Source organism: Hyla sarda, chromosome 5 (assembly GCF_029499605.1).
Source record: "Hyla sarda isolate aHylSar1 chromosome 5, aHylSar1.hap1, whole genome shotgun sequence".
In the NCBI taxonomy this organism is placed as follows: Eukaryota; Metazoa; Chordata; class Amphibia; order Anura; family Hylidae; genus Hyla; species Hyla sarda.
In genome coordinates this window covers 316,558,515-316,579,269 of record NC_079193.1, presented here as the reverse complement: position 1 = coordinate 316,579,269, position 20,755 = coordinate 316,558,515, and the positions used below count along the sequence as shown (strand labels likewise).

Genomic DNA, 20,755 nt, shown 5'->3' with positions numbered 1-20,755 from the left:
TTTCCTGTACAATTACAAATGACAGTCCCACTTTAAAATCTATATATACATGAACATTTCTTCATATGCGTGTCAATGGCAAAGGTCTAGCCAGTAGCTACGGCTTCTCCAATGGAAAGCGTAAGTCTACATTGGGCATCTTAATCACAAAATGACAGTAATTTATGGTAAAACCACTTGTGTTATCTGAAATATTAAAGTGCAGTGACCACCTCCTGCTGCAACATTGTTGTTTCCCTGCCATGACCAAGGTTTGCCAAATTGGCATTTAATCTCCAGTGGAAAACAAATGTTTTCAAATCAACTGGTGCCAGAAAATTACATAGATTTGTAAATTAGTTCTATTTAAAAATCTTAATCCTTCCAGTACTTATCAGCTGCTGTATGCTCCTAAGGAAGTTGTGTAGTTCTTTCCAGTCAGACCAAAGTGCTCTCTTCTGACACCTCTGTCCAGAGTGGAAGCAAATCCCCAAAGCAAACCTCTTCTGCTTTGGACAATTTCTGACACGGACAGAGACGTCAGCAGAGAGCACTGTTGTCAGATTGGAAAGAACTACACAACTTCCTTTGGAGCATACAGCAGCTGATAGGTACTATAAGGATTAAGATTTTTAAAGGGGTACTCCGGTGGAAAACTTTTTTTTTTTTCAACTGGTGCCAGAAAGTTATACAGATTTGTAAATGACTTCTATTAAAAAATCCTACTCCTTCCAGTACATATTAGCTGCTGAATACTATAGAGGACATTTTTTTCTTTTTGGAACACAGAGCTCTCTGCTGAGATCATGACCGCAGTGCTCTCTGCTGAAATCTCTGTCCATTTTAGGAACTGTCCAGAGCAGCATATGTTTTCTATGGGGATTTTCTCCTACTCTGGACAGAGGTATCAGCAGAGACCACTGTGGTCATGATGTCAGCAAACAGCTCTGTGTTCCAAAAAGATGATAATTTCCTCTTCAGCAGCTAATAAGTACTGGAAGGATTAAGATTTTTTTAATAGAAGTAATTTACAAATCTGTTTAACTTTCTGGCACCAGTTGATAAAAAAAAAAAATAATCCACCGGAGTACCCCTTTAAATAGAAGTAATTTACTAATCTGCTTAACTTTCTGGGACCAGTTGATTTGAGAAAAAAAAAAAAAAAAAAATCTTCACCGGAGTACCCCTTTTAATTTGTTTGGACCAAAGGAAGAAAGCCAGCATCTGCAGCTAAATAAAATCATCATAAATTTTTTTTTTTGTTTTGTTTTTATGTTCCCAAAAATCCACAGTCACCTAAGCTGATGAGTCCTAACTCTATACAAGCACAGCTAAGAACTATATAGTGTAAAACTCATCAGTTTAAAAATTTGTGTATATTAATGATAACCGAATGAAGTAAAGTAGCTGATTTTATGTGGACGTTACTAGCTTAAATATTTGAATGACCGCTGAAGATTTTTTTTTTTTCTTTTTTTTTTCCCCCCCCTATTTACTAACTACCCCCTTGCCTGCCCTGGGTATAAAACAAAAGGTTAATTAAATTGAATTACAGAGCAGAACAACCGATCCCTGGGCCGTACGACGAGCCGCTCGGATATTGACCACCGGCTTTCAGTTCTCGCGCCGAATTGGTTTTCTTGGAGGCAGTTCACTTCTGTGCAATCAATTATGTCTGAAGTTTGGCCAGAAGTTTGAGCATTCGATAGCGGAATGTGACCTTTTCATGTGAGGAACTGCATATCAATATTTATAGCCTAGAAAGGAAACGCAGTGCCTGAAAATTCAGACGCCTGCGGTAATAACTGATAAGGCATGTATGTATTCCTCTTAGTTCTATATACCGTAAGGTTATGACAGCAGCTACACCCACATGATAGTGGCGGCATTGGTACTGACTGCACAAATTCCAGCTTATTGTTTCCCAACCAGTGAGCCTCCAGCTGTTGCAAAACTACAACTCCCAGCAAAAGGCTGTCTCGGCATGCTGGGAGTTATAGTTTTGCAACAGCTGGAGGCACACTGGTTGGGAAACACTGGGCTAGATGTGAGTGTTCAGTGGCCAATCGCTAGAACGAGCGGGGAGAAGAGCGCATGGCTGAGTGCTTCCCTCCCAATTCTATCTATGGGACTAAAGCTGTCCACAATCTCGGACACCTGTGATAATTGGATTGCCAGATGAGCCCAATTTAAGGAAAAACTACTAAAGGTGGGTGTTCCACATTATTAAGCAGAGCACCATTTTCAAGCAATATGGGGAAGAAAAAAGATCTCTCGGCTGCCGAAAAGTGAAATAGTTCAGTGCCTTGGACGAGGTATGAAAACATTAGATATTTCACGTAAACTTAAGCGTGATCATCGCACTATTAAGAGATGTGTGGCTGATTCAGAGCACAGACAGGTTTGTGCAGATAAAGGCACATTGCGGAAGATTTCTGCTAGATCCATGCATCGAATCAAGAGAGCAGCTGCTAAAATACCATTACATAGCAGCAAACAGGTATTTGAAGCTGCTGGTGCCTCTGGAGTCCCACAGACATCAAGGTGTAGAGTCCTCCAGAGTCTTGCAACTGTGCATAAACCTTCTATTCGGCCACCATTAACCAATGCTCACAAGCAGAAGATGCTGCAATGGGCAGAAAAATACATGAAGACTAATTTTCAAACCATACTGTTCACTGATGAGTGCCGTGCTGGATGGAAGGTGGATGATTGGTGGACGGCCACCCTGTTCCAACAAGGCTGCGACGTCAGCAAGGCGCTGGTAGAGTCATGTTTTTGGGCTGGAAACATGGGAAGAGAGCTGCTCGGCCCCTTTAGAGTCCCCGAAGGTGTAACGATGACCTCTGCAAAGTATGTGGAGTTTCTGACTGACCATTATCTTCCCTGGTACAGAAGGAATAACTATGCTTTCTGTAATAAAATAATCCTCTTCATGCATGACAATGCACCATCTTATGCTGCAAAGAATACCTCTGCATCAATGGCTGTTATGGAGATAAAAGGAGAGAAAGTCGTGGTGTGGCCTCCATCCTCCCCTGACCTCAATCCTATTGAGAACCTTTGGAGCATCCTCAAGCAAAAGATCCATGAGTGTGGGAGGCAGTTTACATCCAAACAGCAGCTCTGGGAGGCTATTCTGACAACTTGAAAACAAATTCAAGCAGAAACTGTCCAAAAACTCACAAGTTCAATGGATGTAAGACTTGTGAAGCTGCCATCAAATAAGGGGTCCTATGTTAAATTGTAACTTGACCTGTTAAAATGGCGCAGTTCCGGCGCAAGCAGCATATTTTGAGAATTTTATGCGTCTTTTGATATAGACAGTTTCACTCTTTTTGCCTACCCGTAGAACTTTTTCTCTTTAACCATGCAGTGGTCACATATTTATCATTTGCGACTTTAGTCAAAAGTGCGCAAAGGTTAAGCGCAAAGCTACACCACCTACCAGTAGGCGTGAGAATCACTTCTACCTTCCACATTTCAACCTTTAACCTCTTGTGGACGACAGCGTCCCACTCCCCTTCTATGGTGGAGCGCAGTTCATAGCTGGGTGGTCCTGGTGGCTATCTGCCACCAGGACCCATCTCTAATGCCAGACATCACCGATCACGGTGATGCCCGGCTTTAACCCCTTAGACACCTCAAATTTGATTGTAGCATCTAAAATGCAAGTAAAAATGTCTCAGCAGGTCTGTGTAAGTAAGTAAAAACACCGAACCTGCCAAATTCAGGACCCGGGAAAGTGTCTACTTCCCTCCCTCACAAGCGTCTAGAATAAGTTTATGTGGTAGAGCTTTTCCCACCACAGCAGAGCTGCGCAAAATTCATCATCCTGCTGCACCTTCTTGATAAATAAGATGCAGGCTAATCAAACCCGCCACCCAAATAAACGTGGGAAAATAGCTCTACTGTAGACATTCTTTGATAAATCTGGGCCACTGTGCGTAATAATTTGGAACAGTGCATTATAAGTTTTTTATGTTTAAAAAAAATACTGTTCTCATTAGGAGGTTTGTTCAATAAAATTTGAATTTTACTCTTAATAGTTGATAACATGAGGATTATGCGCATGAAAGACAGAGATGCCGGCACAGGCAGACACACTTCAGCATCGGGAAGTTATGGTGTAAGCTAACTAGCAAGGTGGTCGTCCAGTTTGATCCCCAGAAATAGCCCAGTGGTGCTCTCCCTGAATGTAAGCAATAAGTCCATATACACAAAGAAGAAAGAAGGGGCACTCACATAAGTCTTCTCTCATCTGGATTTATTCTGTGCTATAAATCAGCAGGGACGCCAGGTAGATCTCCAACGACGCCGGACCAGTGACAGACAGGAGCCATGATGGTGATTGCTATTTTGCGCCGCTCGCCATCATGGCTCCTGTCTGTCACTGGTCCGGCGTCGTTGGAGATCTACCTGGCGTCCCTGCTGATTTATAGCACTGAATAAATCCAGATGAGAGAAGACTTATGTGAGTGCCCCTTTCTTTCTTTCTTTGTCTATAAACATGAGAATTATGCTGACTGCTATTTACATCAATTATTTAAGTAAATGAGAAAAATATAATTTGCATAATAATTTGGAACAGGGTGTATCTCTAAAGCTAGGCAGTAAAATAAAAATCTAAATTGTGCTTCCCGTGATTTTTTATTTTGCAACTGGAGTTTAGTATGGTGATATTTATTATTACAGTGGTCCCTCAAGTTACAATATTAATTGGTTCCAGGATGGCCATTGTATGTTGAATCCATTGTATGTTGAGACCATAACTCTATGGAAACCTGGTAATTGATCCTGAAGTCAACAAAATGTCATCCAAAAATAGGAAAAAGTGAGATAAATAAGTAGATAACTAATATAGATAAAGCAAATCCTTACATATAAAAGTAAGAAAGATCTACTGGGAGCTGTAAATCACTGTCTGTGTCAGTGTTTCCAAAGCAGGGAGCCGCCAGCTGTTGCAAAACTACAACTCCCAGCATGCCGGTCCGCCAAAGGGATTTGTTGTTTTGCAACAGCTGGAGGCTCCCTGGTTGAAAAACACTGTAGTGTACTGTGATTCCTTTTAATGATTTATAGATATGTTAGCTTCTAGGTGTGCTCATGGTCGGAGTCAACTTGCGCAAAAAATTTGCGCCTTTTAAAAATATTGTGTTTCATAGCATGAATTCTAAACGACAAGCAATGGGAAGAGCAGCACAGTTTGTGGAGTACGGTGGTGCGCATAGTCTAGGTGGCCCATGTCAGGCGCCCAAATACAAATCCAAAAACAAAGGCGGCTGCAACACTCAAATGCAAAAATCAGGTGGTTTTATTCCATTTTCAAATACAACATTCAACGTTTATTTTTATTTATTCTTTTAAACTTTTTAAACTTTTTTTTTTCTTTATGTTGTTGAATAATTAATTTATATAAAAAATAAGTAAAAACAAACAAGCTGTCCAGGCATGCTGAGAGTTGTGGTCTTGCTACAGCCCTGGTTGGGAAGCATTGATTTAGATCTTATCCAGATCAATCTTCCCTCCTCTTCCTGGACATCATACATATTCTACAGGACAGATTTCACCCCCTTGAATCTTAGTCTAATCTCTTGGCTGCAGTCACATCTGTTCTATGGAAAACCAGTTCATGGAATCACATGCAAAAACACAAAGATGAGACGATCTAATCTGCAGGCAGATGGTGCCCTGGTTTGGAATTGACTCTTGACCCCATTTCTACAAGGCAGCTATGCCAGTCCCTATGCCACGACACATGACTGGCATCATTCTGTTTTTCTTTTCTTTTTGTATTTCTCTTTAATATTGATGAGGAGTGTTGCTTAGGTTTTCTTATGTCTTTACCAGTTATACAGGTAATAAAATAACAACTTGCCCGTTGTTATAAAGGCATGTCGACAATTTGGGGCGATGCCAAGGACACTTTGTTTGCATAAATCATAGATGCGCCTCATCTGCATCTCCTACTAGCAACTGCGGCCTAGGGGATATTCTGTGTGTATTCTGTTTCTCATGCCGTTTGTTTCTTTTTATGAAATATTTTTTTCCCTCTTTTAATAACACAAACCACTATTTGAAGTAGTAAAATGAACCCATTATTAAGGACACATTTTCTTTTATTACACCACCTCCTCTCCCGGCCTCCAATCTCTTTTGTTGAGGGAGTACAGTGCGATCTCGTGTTTGTAAGATTCTCATTAACACGCCATCGCTAGATATAATTATTTGTCAAAATGCCAGCTCCCCGGAGGTGTTCAGCGCCTGCTATCTATGGGAGATTTTATGTCTCTATAAAACTAGGTGAAATATTGGAATCATCATGATAACTACTGGAAAAAAATACATGTTTTTTTTTCATTGCAAACCTCTTCAGTATATTTATAGGAGGCTATTACTGATTACAGATGGTAATTTACTGTGCAAGATCAACAGTAAAAGATGGAGCTTCATCTAGATGTAAAATATAAACTAAATATATGTACGTGTATGTATATATTTTATATATTTGTGTTCTCACTAACAATATTAGTGTTTATGCTTTCTTGTATTTCATTTACATTTTTTTTATTGATGGAATACAGTGAAGCAAAAAAGTATTTTAGTCAGCCACCAATTGTGCAAGTTCTCCCACTTAAAAAGATGAGAGGCCTGTAATTTTCATCATAGGTATACATCAACTATGACAGAATGAGAATTTTTTTTTCCATAAAATCAAATTTTTTGTTTGATTTTTAAAGAATTTATTTGCAAATGATGGTGGAAAATAAGTATTTGGTCAATAACAAACAAGCAAAAGTTCTGGCTCTCACAGACCTGTAACTTCTTCTTTAAGAGTCTCCTCTGTCCTCCACTCATTACCTGTATTAATGGCACCTGTTTGAACTTGTTATTAGTATAAAAGACACGTGTCCACAACCTCAAACAGTCACTCTCCAAACTCCACTATGGCCAAGACCAAAAAGCTGTCGAAGGACACCAGAAACAAAATTGTAGACCTGCACCAGGCTGGGGAGACTGAATCAGCAATAGGCAAGCAGCTTGATGTGAAGACATCAACTGTGGGAGCAATTATTAGAAAATGGAAGACATACAAGACCACTGATAATTTCCCTCGATCTGGGGCTCCACGCAAGATCTCACCCTGTGGTGTCAAAATGATCACAAGAACGGTGAGCAAAAATCCCAGAACCACACGGGGGGACGTAGTGAATGACCTGCTGAGAGCTGGAACCAAAGTAACAAAGGCTACCATCAGTAACACACTACACCGCCAGGGACTCAAATCATGCAGTGCCAGACGTGTCCCACTGATTTAGCCAGTACATGTCCGGGCCCGTCTGAAGTTTGCTAGAGAGCATTTGGATGATCCAGAAGAGGATTGGGAGAATGTCATATGGTCAGATGAAACTATAATACAACTTTTTGGTAAAAACTCAACTCGTCATGTTTGGAGGAGAAAGAATGCTGAGTTGCATCCAAAGAACACCATACCTACTGTGAAGCATGGGGGTGGAAACATCATACTTTGGGGCTGTTTTTCTGCTAAGGGACCAGGACAACTGATCCGTGTAAAGGAAAAAATAAATGGGGCCATGTATCGTGAGGTTTTGAGTGAAAACCTCCTTCCATCAGCAAGGGCGTTGAAGATGAAACGTGGCTGGGTCTTTAACCATTACAGTGATCCAAAACACACCGCCCAGGCCAATGCCGACGCATTTCTGACCATTAGGTCCTTAGTCAGGACTAGCGTAGGGTTTTTAACCTTCACTGGCTGTTTTTGAGGATTTTTTAAATGGATCAGTACATTTTGGACTTTTAATTTTCAAATTTTTGTTTGGGAGCTGGATACCCTTCACTAAAGTCTACTTACACCGAGGAGACGGCTCGGCTTCATCCGGGCTTCAAGAGCAACAACGAGTGCCCAGAGACTGTTCTGTTACGTGCGGGGAGCTGGCAAAACTTTCCTCTTTGGCTTTATTGTTATTTTTGTTGCAGCATCTTTCCAGACAGTCTTATTGTGACAACACATTAATGTCCAAAACTACTGTAGATCCTCTATAAAGTGCATGAGTTAGGGATAATAGAGCTTGGTATGGGTGTCGCTTATAATTGTTAGTGGTAGTGTTTGTTAGTATAGTCCATATACATCATTCTCGACGTGTAAAGCCAATATTGCTCTATTCCAGGCAAAGCATCACACTTGGGTAACTCACTGTGCAGTTTATTAGTGGTTAATAATACAGTCCATACACATCCAGATCAACTTTGTCCCTAGCAGGTATTGCACTGTCCCGCGTTAGCCATCACACTTTATGATGTTGATAATTAGTGGTATATCCCATATTAATCCATATTGCCGTGTCTATAGACAGTATTGCACAATCCCATACATTATTATTGCACTAGGATATAGACTGCATCATTTGACATGGTAATGTTGTCTATTGCATCTCGCCACATAGAGGATCCATTAAAGGGGTACTCCCGTGGAAAACTTTTTTTTTTTTTTTTTTTTTTTTTTTTTTTATCAACTGGTGCCAGAAAGTTAAACAGATTTGTAAATTACTTCTGTTAAAACATCTTAATCCTTTCAGTACTTATTATGGACTGTATTCTACAAAGGAAATGTTTTTCTTTTTGGATTTCTCTTATGTCACGACCACAGTGCTCTCTGCTGACCTCTGCTGTCCATTTTAGGAACTGTCCAGAGCAGCATAGGTTTGCCATGGGGATTTTCTCCTTCTCTGGACAGTTCCTGAAATGGATAGCAGAGGTCAGCAGAGAGCACTGTGGTCATGACATAAGAGAAATCCTAAAAGACAAACCTAGTATACAGCCCCTAAAAAGTACTGGAAGGATTAAGATTTTTTAATAGAAGTAATTTACAAATCTGTTTAACTTTCTGGCACCAGTTGATCTAAAAAAAAAAAAAAAAATAAAAATAGTTATTCACGGGAGTACCCCTTTAACCAGTGTAAACATTGTTATAAATGAAAACCTTTCATCCTGAACTTGCTTCTTTTAGTCTTGTATAAGTGTGGAGACCTCAGATTTAGCATAGTCTAATTTCACAGTAAAACCACAGTAAATAAAATGTATCTATCTCTGTAATAGGCAAACAATTTGCTAGGTGACTGAGGGGTTTATTACAGGAGCCTCTTTCACCCTGCGCAATAGGGTCAGCGATCAGCTGATGAACGAGTAATATCTCCCCATGTGATGGATGATGTCCGGCTGCAGGAAAGCATGAACGATCCAAAGATTGTTTGTACGGTTTCTATCCGCATAAACCTTGTAATAGGCGTTATAGACGAGTGCTGGTCTACAAGACTGGTTATCATTTAGAGCGTGGATCGCGCAGTCTAATACAGCCCGAACACACTTGTTCTGATTTTTTATTTCTTACTTGACACATGGGTTTTTCTTTGGTGGCTTATCTTACTATCTCTTTAGGAACGACCTTGAAGATTTGTAAACTATACGTAATGACATCACAATACGTCTTTTCCCATTAAGTGGATGTATCGAAACATATTATATCTTGTATAGTAGGATGAAAGTAGAGAAGTAGAAGATAAGTAAACATTAACATATGGTGAAGTCATTCTGTGCTGCTGGAATCTTACATTTGATAAACGATATACTGCAGATGATATGCTTGGCTTAGGACATATGGATATGGGATATATACTGTGTCATTAGGTTATTTATTCACTAAACTGATATTGTAAAGGGCTGAAATCTGTCCTTCTTTCTAAGGTGCATTTTGTATTGTAAAATTTCACAGTTTGCTTGACCAGTGACCTCCAAACCGTGGCCCTCCAGACGTTGCAAAACTACAACCCCCAGCATGCCCGGACAGCCGATGGCTGTCCTGGCATGCCGGGAGTTGTAGTTTTGCAACATCTGGGTGGGGGGCAGGGGGGGGGGGGGGGGCACAGTTTGGCGATCACTGCACTACATCAATGTTCTCCAACCTCCTCTTCTGTTTATTAGTCTATGCAACATGCCTCAAACTGTTTCACTGCTGATCTTTTGCTCTGGATCAGCTAATCTACTGCCGGCCCTGGTTAGTTGAGAATGAAGGTTCTATTCAGCTTCTCTTGAAAAAAAGCTCCTTGGTTGAGCAGTTCTCTGCAGATTTTGGCGTATGCTACCAGAGTCTATCCAAGTGTTTCTTGTATTTCTGTACTTGTTCCTGTTTGTGTTATCCTGATATTTCTGTTTGGATGTTGCTAGTGTCTTCTTTAGTTTTGTTGAAAATTTGCTCCAGTTTCCTTTCTTTGGGTTCTACATTCTGCTTGTATTTTTCTGCTAGGGATACTTTATAGTCTAGGGCTATCACAGGGATGTTACAGGAGCAGTAAGGTTTAGTGGTGTCTTTTCTTAGTTTAAATGGGAAGATTAGGGAGAGTTAGTTTGGGCCAATCCTTGTATTTGTCCCCATTTGTCATCTTCTGCTCATTCCTGTCCACCCTTATTCAGTCTGTCATCTCTAGTTATGGTCGTCTAATATTTGGGTGGATTTATCAAGCTGTCTTAAAGGGGTTATCCAGGGAAAAACTTTTTTATATATATATCAACTGGCTCCAGAAAGTTAAACAGATTTGTAAATTACTTCTATTAAAAAATCTTAATCCTTTCAGTACTTATGAGCTTCTGAAGTTGAGTTGTTCTTTTCTGTCTAAGTGCTCTCTGATGACACGTGTCTCGGGAACCACCCAGTTTAGAAGAGGTTTGCTATGGATATTTGCTTCTAAACTGGGCGGTTCCCGAGACATGTGTCATCAGAGAGCACTTAGACATAAAATAACAACTCAACTTCAGCAGCTCATAAGTACTGAAAGGATTAAGATTTTTTAATAGAAGTAATTTACAAATCTGTTTAACTTTTTGGAGCCAGTTGATATTTAAAAAAAAGTTTTTTCCTGGATAACCCCTTTAAGCCATGTTCACACAGACAGACATTCCACATATTTGAATGATCTGGCAGGCGCTAGGACCGCAGTGCTTTTCAAAGTGGAATCCACAGAAACAATTGACAAGTCTATTCTTTCTGGGGATGCCGGAATCTAGATTTCTGCGGCAGAAACATCTGCCATGGAAATTCCGCCGTGTGCACCGTGCAGCAGAACCCATTGAAATCAATGTGACTCTTCTGCAGCAGAATGTCCGTACATAATTTTTTTTGTGCATTTCCGCATGTGAACATGGTCTTACAGTAAGATTCCTTACAGCTCATAGTATTCTTAACTGCTAGTATTGATACATGCTTTATATGCTTTTTCTTGTGACTGCCTGCTGGTCATGCTATCTGCTGTATTTTAAGTCATGGGGGCATCCGAGTGCTGAGAGGCAATTTCTATAGGGGAATCGCTGCTGCAGGAGCCAAATGCTTAATAACATAGGTCAATTTGGTTTTCAATCCACGCTCATACTCTGCTAGGTGAAGGGCATTTAGGCAATCTGTCATTCTATGTGGCCTACACTACTGCTATGTTGTCTAAGTTAATATTGTTGCGAGAATAAGGAGCATTTATGGGTCTGGAGATTGCAATAATGATCCGAGTCCTCAGAGAGCCGCGATGTTTGACTGATGTCTTCTCTCAGATCTGATGAATAGCTCATACATTTCCTCCAAGCGTTATTACAGTCATTTCCTAGATCAAACAACTCGTACGTTCATTTATCTCCTAAGCAATTAATACACACATTCCCTCTGCAATAAACCTACGTGATATTAAATGTCCGAGCAAAGCAACAATGGAGGTGGAATTGATGAATGGGCATCTGTCAGGTCTGTGCTGCTCTATCTGAATACAATATAAGATGGAGAGGTGCTGCCAACATTGGGTATAAATGTAGGGTTCTATAAAAAAGGCTAATGCTTTCTGGTCACATGGATTGTGCCTGTCCCGCTAACTCCTGCTAAATGAATACATGTTCTTACAAAAAAGCTGCCAGTCTTTGTGTGTGATGGAGCAATCTAGATTCGCAACCCCATTTCCGGGTGCATTGATGCATTGACGTGGCTTTTCGTAGTAAAATATGGGATCCTATTTGATACCATATATGCCTTTGTTCAGAGGCCCCGCTCTATGCCATACTTTCTCCATGCAGGAAGACAAAATAAGAATGACAAATCCCCTTTATTTCTTAAAAGGATGCATCTCACTTCTGTGACCTGCACCTATTCTTAGCACATGGGGTCACCAAATCCTTATCCTGCCTGGTAAGGGATCCACTGGCCCCCAAATCCAGGAAGGTCTTAAACGGGTACTCTGCTTCCCTAACGTTCAGAACATTTAGTTCAAAATGCTGGGTGCGAGCTGCGGGGGTCTTGACGTCTTGGCCATGCCCCCTCAATGCAAGTCTATGGGAGAGGGTGTGGCAGCCACCACACCCCCTCCCATAAACTTGCATTGAGGGTGTGTGGCCGTGACGTCATGACCCCCGCAGCCCGCACCCAGCGCTCAGAACTAAATGTTTCCAATGCTGGGGCAGCAGAGTACCCCTTTAAACAGAGAGGTGGATTGGATTACTGTTTCACTGTTCTCATACACCCACAAAATTCTTAAGGAAATATGGATACCTACAGAATTAAACTGCTCCTGTGACTTCTTGAGTAAGAACCCTGAAACATTACCCCCTCAGTCCTACACCCTACTCTTCAATGATGTGTCAAGAACGCCAAAACATCTTTCTACAGATGGGTGACTGACTCTTCGTTTTAGAGAAAAGACTTGCTTGGCTAATAATCTCCAGTCATGTTTCAAGGATTTAAACATTTAAAGGGGTTGACCAGGAATAGAAAAACAGAGCTAATTTCTTCAATAAAAAGTATTCCAACTTGGCTCCACTCGCTTCAATGGAACGGAGTTGCAATACCAGATACAACCTGAGGACAGGTGTGCTGCAGTTTATTGAAGATATCAGCTCTGTTTTCCTAATCTTGAAATATATGTCTTATAGGAGCGAGCAGAGAGCTACTTTGTGAAGTGTTTTTCCCAGTGGAGCATTGCATGGCCTGCACGTTTACACACAATCACTTGGCAGTCTCCTCAAAGAGATACATTACCTCCTATTGCGTTAATGTGATAATTATTTGTCTTTTTAGTGAGAAAAACCTCTTCTGGCATGCATGGCATGGTTCTGGCATGCTTTTTGGTCGTAAACACTTAATATATATCCATTTTTTCATTCTCTTTTCTGTATGTCGAGTGACTGCTAATAGATATTGAAGAGAGATAAATGTCTTGTCTACATATAAATTCATTAGTAGCCTTTTAACAAAGACAAAGGAAAGAACTTCAGGTGATATGAAAGAAAAGTTTATATGTAAAAGCAATGTGGTTATATATGACCATATATGAACACATTGTGACTGCATAAATATCACATACTATCCCCATTATACAGTGAAACCACTGAGATGATCATTTTAGGGCTAGGTTTACATCTGCATCTAAGGCCCCTTTTACACTGCTGTTGCGCTCCATTGAGAACGGCTGTTAAACTTTTTTTTTTTTTTTTTCCTTTAATGGCCGTTATCTGAACGGGGCACATAGGGCAACAATGGGTCCCGATGGATCCCATTATTGTCAATGGGGTCCATTGGGCGCTGTTGTTTTTTAGCAGGAGACGACTGCACTTGCGGTAATTTTTTTTCCCCATGCTCCCTGATGTAAGTCGCACTGTCATGTGCAAATAGGCTACAGTTAGAGCCACTGCAAATTCCATTCAACAGCAGTAAATGGAGCTGGTGGAAGGGCTGCACTCTGGAAACCAATGGCGCCCAATAGACTTTAGTTGAGTACATCAGGTTTTTTGGCATAGTGTAATTTTACAGGATTTAATCAGACAGCAAAACAGAATGGAATTATCTGCAGCTGAGGCCCGAATGTAGCCTAAATTGGCTTTTAGGGAGGTGGCCCTCAAAGTAGAGGTCCATTATGCACAATATAGGTATGTTTACACGTACGCAGATTTGGTGCACAGGATCTTCTGCTGCAGATTTCAATGTAAACTAAATGACTGAGCACAGCTTCTAATCGGCAGTTACAAATCCTGCGCATCAAATCTGCTCAGGATCCTGTATGTGTCAACGTACCCTATATAGAAATTTCAATTGGTATGTACTTAAAAAAAAAAAGTGTTACTTGTGCATGTTGTAATGGACTTGGTGCTCGTCAGTAGGGCTGGGCGGTATACCGGTTCATACCGAATACCGAAATTTTTGTGCTGCACGATATGAATTTTTTCCCATACCGCAATACCGGTTTGGCCCCTCCCCCTTAGGAATGAATTATCAGCCCAGCGCTGCGCTGTCCCCACATTGGGGAACTAATCATATGTGACCCGCCAGCGCTGTTCTGCTCCCCCCCAATTAATTGTCAGCCCAGCGGGGTACTACTCACATATGTCACCCGCAAGCACTGCCCTCCTCCTCTTTGTTGTGGGCCACCGGCGCTGGAACTCTATACTGTACGCCAGTGCTTGCGGGTGACATATATGAGTAGTACCCCGCTGGGCTCTGCCGGCTGAACGTTTGTGTGCTCTTAATGGAGAGAGGAACGGTGAGCTGCTTCCAGACACATCTGGCAGAAACGTCTCTCTCTGAGGACAAAAAGGTCTAGAAAAATCCAACAGTAGAAAAATCCAACATACACGATCTTTCTCTTTCCCAACACTATCCTTTAGGGGAGAGTCAGGAGGCCCCCATACACACAAACAGTCAGTCCCTGTGAAGTTCATTGGTTTGGCCAACTTTTGACTATAAAGTATGGGGACTTTTTTGCACCACTTTCTTGCTTTAGAGGGAGCCATCTGTCTTTATTTGTCCCTGTGTAAGTATGTGACCCTCTTAACTTAAAGGGGTACTCCGGCACTAAGACATCTTATCCCCTATCCAAAGGATAGGGGATAAGATGCCTGATTGCGGGGATACCGCCGCTGGGGACCCCCGTTATCTTGCACGCCGCACCCCGTTAGAATCAGCCCCCGGAGCGTGTTCGCTCCGCGTCTGATTACTGTCGATCACGGGGATGGAGTGTTGATCCCCCTCAATGTAAGCCTATGGGAGGGAGCGTGAAACAGTCAAGCAATCGTCCATTTATGTCATATGTAATGCTTATTGTGCAAGAGGAAATGACCCATCAAGCACTGATCTGCAATGGCTGGAATTACCGGCACACAAAAGACCTTCTAATATTACAGAGCTATAAAACAAATTGGTCAGGCCAAGTAATTTTTTTTTCTTTGACTTTCCATGAAAGTGGAAGCTGAAGTATAGAAATGGGACAAAAACATCATTGATTTCTTTGAAGTTTTGGTGTTATTGAGGTCTTTTCAAAGTGCCGCGGATGACAAGAAAAAAAAAAAATGCCGCCCATTCTTTTACTGAAAACATCAATCTTGTTATGAACCTGTTATGAGAAAGCCTGGGCGCCTGCAAAAGGCATAAAGTGCTATGAAGAGTGGACATAAGAAGAGGAAGAGGACGTCAAGCAGCAAGATGGATAGATGCTATAAGAAGAGTCATAAACATAGCATTGTGGAGCCTGAAGGCCCTAACAGAAGACAGGACATACTGGAGCAACATCATTCATCTGCCTCCAAGGAAGGAATTGGAATGTGACAGTAAATAATAATAATTTATGGGAACTTTGAAAATCTAACTGAATAAAGAAACAGATGTATGGCTGACGTTTGTTATAAAGTCAGGTATTCAGGATTGTATTGAGGTGGAGATCTCTATGGATGATATAGTTGGGACACACTTATATACCGTATTTTTCACCATATAAGACGCTCCGGCATAGAAGGCGCACCCAATATTAAAGGATGAAAATCTAGAAGAAAAAAGATCCGGAACCAAATACAATGTAAAGTATAGGACAGTGATCTTCAACCTGCGGACCTCCAGATGTTGCAAAACTACAACTCCCAGCATGCCCGGACAGCCGTTGGCTGTCCGGGCATGCTGGGAGTTGTAGTTTTGCAACATCTGGAGGACCGCAGGTTGAAGACCACTGGTATAGGAGGTAGTACTCACGTGTCCCCGCCGCTCCGGACCAGTCACCGCTGCCCTGGATGTCGCCCTCCATCGCTGTCGCAGCGTCCCCGGGGTGTCCCCATCACTGCAGAACATCTCTGCTGCCCGGTATTCTCGCTCTCCGTCGCCGCCATCACGTCGCTACACACGCCGCTCCTATTGGATGACGGAATGGCGTGCGCAACGACGTGATGACGACGAAGGAGAGCGCCGGCCATGCAGGTGATCCCGGCACGGAGCAGACACAGAGGAGGCAGGTAAGGTCCCTCCCGGTGTCCTGTAAGCTGTTCGGGACGCCGCGATTTCACAGCGGCGGTCCCAAACAGCCTGACGGAGCAGCCGGGTTAGTGTCACTTTCGCTTCAGACGCGGCAGTCAGCTTTGATCGCCGCGTCTGAAGGGTTAATACAGGGCATCACCGCGATCGGTGATGACCTGTATTAGCCGCGGGTGCCGGCCGTTGATGGCCGCAGGGACCGCCGCGATAGGACAGGGTTTTTACGTGTATTTGCCGTATAAGACGCACCAACTTTTCCCCCCCAGTTTTGGGGAAGAAAAAGTGCGTCTTATACGGCGGAAAAATACAGTATACATATACCGAAGTGCGACACTTTTCTATATACATTCCAAAAAGAAGAAAGTGTCCAGCTTATTTGATGCAATAAAAAAGGAGTGCTTTTATTGTATCATATCAAGGCATTATAAGGATTCAAATGCTGGCACGTTTTGAATACATTTGGATTCTTAGGCCGGGTTCACAAAGGCGAAAAATGTAGAATATTTCGCACAGACATTATTCTCTCAGTGAATTCTTCTTTGCTTTACTTTAGTTTTTAGAAAGTGATTTTTTTTCTACAGACTTCCAGATGAGGCTTTTTTTTGCTGAAAGTCCGAACAAATAGAACCGGCGTTAATGGATTCCTGCTTTATTTCCAGCGTCTGTGCATCATAGTGATGGCCCTTCAGGGTTCTATTTGTAAAACGTGTTTTAACTCTGCACATAAGTCACTGAAGGCTGCCTGGGTTTTCTATTTCCTTTTGCAGTGACGTTTTATGTTCCGAAATGATAGGATTTTGCTGGGGGGGACTTCAATAATCCCCCTGCTTGATTTTTATGTCTCGAGACATAGTGTTTCCAAGTGGGCTGTTTTATGTGTTTATTTCCAAGTGGCTGGGCAGATCTTTATTTTTAGAATATATTGTGTACTTGAGTTGTAGGATTTCTCCTAATTCTTTTTTCATGTGTAGGTTTTGTACCTTTTATTTTGCCAGATCGGCTACATGTTGTGCTTTTGCTACTAGTGTTAAATTTGCCAAAAAATAAGTGAAGGTCTAGACCAGTGTTTTCTAACCAGTGTGCCTCCAGCTGTGGCAAAACTACAACTTCTAGCATGCCCGGACAGCCAAAGGCTGGGAGGTGTAGATTTGCAACAGCTCGAGACGCACTGGTTGGGAAACACCGGTCCAGACCAGTGATGTCCAGAGGTTGTAAAGCACCCGACTGATGTACAGCCCCTAGGGAAATGTAAGTGCATAGAGGACAGAAAAAGGCTCTCTGCTTTATATTCTATCTCCAAAGGTTTTGTCTTGTGTGTGTGTGTGTGTGTGTGTGTATGTGTATGTATGTATGTATATATATATATATATATATATATATATATATATATATATATATATATATCCCCTTTAGCTGCTCTCAGGCCTCTTACCCCAGCCAAGCCAGATCACCCTGCTCTGTACTGACGAGTGGCAAAAACCACGAAACAGCTGTCTGCAGATGGGTAGAAACTTCCCTTTTGGGGAGTAGTCAGGCTTGGCATAAAATCCCGATCAGCTTTTTATATTCCTTAACAGGAGCTAAGCTGATACCAGGGAACATTACCTGAAAAGGTGATGTAATGAGCTGCTTTGCATATTCCCCTACATATTATATGTACAGCCTTCCTATGATGTATGGTATGTTGCTTCCCCTTGGTTCTTGACTTTTCATAAAGGTTTGTATTATAACCGCCCCCCCCCCCCCCATAATGTGTATAATTTTTGATCACCAGTGGTCATATTTGTATTATTAAAGAGTACCTGTCATCAAAAAAACTTTTAATACATTGTTCATTAATGTCTCCCTAACAACTTTCTAATTGTATGTCATTACCTAAAATGTTTATATATTTACTTTTCAATCTAAAATATGACCACTAGGGGTCTCCCTACATGTCCCCAGCCAAACTCACTGTATTAATTACAGCATGGACCAGAACAGCGCCACCTAGTGGCCGATATTTCTATTAAATTTTAAACATATTTATGTTGATAATTTTAAAAACATGAGTGAATGTGAATGGCAAAGTGTCTGCTAATTACACAAGGAACACTATATTAAAATGTGTGAACATAGCCTTAGGATGTTTCTATTTGAACAGCACCCTGTTAAGTGACTTGTAGCAGTGAGTTCATACTGTCTCTCATAGGATCGTTCTTTTGGATAGGCATCAGACAATTGCTAGGTGACTCTTGAGTTAACTGCGGCATTGTTTTTTAGTGTCGTTCCCCATGGTGGTGGATTGCTTGTGCAGTCTGTAGAGTATGCATAGCAAGATGCCCTTTTTACTTTAGTACTTTTAATTGATCTGTCACCTTTCTGATCTCCCAAGTCTCCTGTGGGAGGATTAATGCATGAACAGAGCTGTCTGCTGACTTTTTCCTGTTATCGAGGCTTGTTGGGTTTTAGAGTCTTATTACTGAGATTGTTATTTGTACATTAAGTGGAGTAAATATAGCGGAGTGCCGGTGGTGCCTCAGCGTAATGATGTGGTTTTTACATCCAAAGCAAATGGAGATGATGGTGCCCGGGCACCTCTAGATAAAATGCTCATTAGATTGGGCTATAGAGCACATAAAACACTGCCACTAATGTGCTGTAAATTCGGTGATAGAGATCTTTTCAAGTGCACTCCCTTGGTAGGAGAGAGAAAATCAATCACCTTTCTGTATCTTTCCTTCGTAAGGAATGAAATTAGTCTCAACCGCTAAAGGTCACGGTTTGATGTATACATGAGCATCAAGCCAAAACATCAAGTTGTATTCTGCTAAGTACATTATCTGAAGGCATTTACATACTAAACGTCCCCGCAAATCATTGATTTTTCACAGGATTATTAAATAATATTACATTTTCTATTTTATTGTGCAAAGAGAAAACATTTCTTGGAGCACTACCAGTTCTGATATCCTTTATTCGGACAGCTAATTCTTGGACTGGTACTTTCTAAGACCAGGTAAAGGGTACAAATTCCAAAAAGGATGATTGGAACAGCCCCCTAAGGCAATGTTTCCCAACCAGGGTGCCCCCAGGTGTTGCAAAACTTGTAGTTTTGCAACACCTAGAGGCACCCGGGTTGGGAAATTCTGCTCTAAGGTAACTAGGTATAAAGAGTAGGGAGGGAACATATTTGTGCACTTAGCTACAACATCAACACATTTTCAGGCTCAGTAAATGGGTCCATTAAAGTGAACGGGAGGTCTCAGATTACATCTGTATACCATGCCCTGATGTATAGCATCTGTGTACTGCCGTAACGTGATCTGGCCTTAAAAGGGTACTCCGATGGAAAACATTTTTTGCAAGTCAACTGGTGTGAGAAAGTTATACAGATTTGTAAATTACATTTACAACTTCCTTTGCTGATTCTGCTAACATGACTGGACTATAGCAGAGATAAAAACTCCATGTCATTTTTTTTCCCATCTCTGTTATGATCTTTGTAAAAAAAAAAAAAAAAAAAAAATACAGCAACCCCAGTCGACCCCATTCAAAGTGAATGAGACCTTTTGGGTTCCATTGATTTCAGTTGTGATAACCTCCGTCCCAGCCACATTGCTGATGTGAACATGGCCTTAGGCTGCATTCACACCACGATTCCTTAATGCGGTCACTGGATCCGGCTTGAGGATGTAAAATCCGGGCGCTCCCGTACGCCAGCCGGACACGGCCCGCATATCATTGATTTGAATGAGCCGACTAGAGTCAGATAGTGATATACCGTGGTATACTATGGTTTTCAGTGCGGTCACAAAACCGGATACGAGGCAAAAATAAGCCAAATCTGACTGGTCGGCTCATTAAAATGAATGAGATGCGGGAGTGCTCTGTTTTCACATCCCCCAGCCGGTTCCGGTGACCGTATTAATGGATCATAGTGTGAATGCACCTTAAGATGACTGGCAGCAGTATTCCCCCTCCCTCCCTGCATTCAGAACACATGAGCCGAGAATTCATGTCAGCCGAACGGGTATTTGGCTGACCGTTATTGTATGTTCTAGACTGAAATTTAGAATAAGCAAAGTTGCCAAGCGTTGTTCATTTAGTGCCCCCTAATTATGTGATTACAATGCATTATTTGGACTCTGTTTTACTACTTCAGTTGTATATTGTTTCCAAGCACTTTTTCCCAACACCAAACAAAATTCTCCGAAATAATCACTGACTAGCTGTTGGCAAGTTGATTGATGGACACAAGACTAGATCAATATAATGTGACTTTAGCCTAGGATGGGCAGTCAAGTATCATTTATCAACAGAAGTGCTTTACTAGGGCAACTAGAACATATAGATAGATATCTGCTATCATCACAAACCTAAAACAACACTTAAACCCATGTTCATGAGAAAATGTTTGATGTAAAGTTAGTAGGGATCGACCGATTATCGGCCGATATTCAC

At 41.5% G+C, this 20,755-nt stretch overlaps 1 protein-coding gene across 5 annotated transcripts in view; it reads left to right on the top strand.

Annotated features, from left to right (window-relative positions):
- The window catches only part of PAG1 (phosphoprotein membrane anchor with glycosphingolipid microdomains 1), a 264,608-nt gene that overhangs the window by 76,099 nt on the left and 167,754 nt on the right, over nucleotides 1–20,755 (top strand). The gene's annotated exons all lie outside the window — the stretch shown is intronic.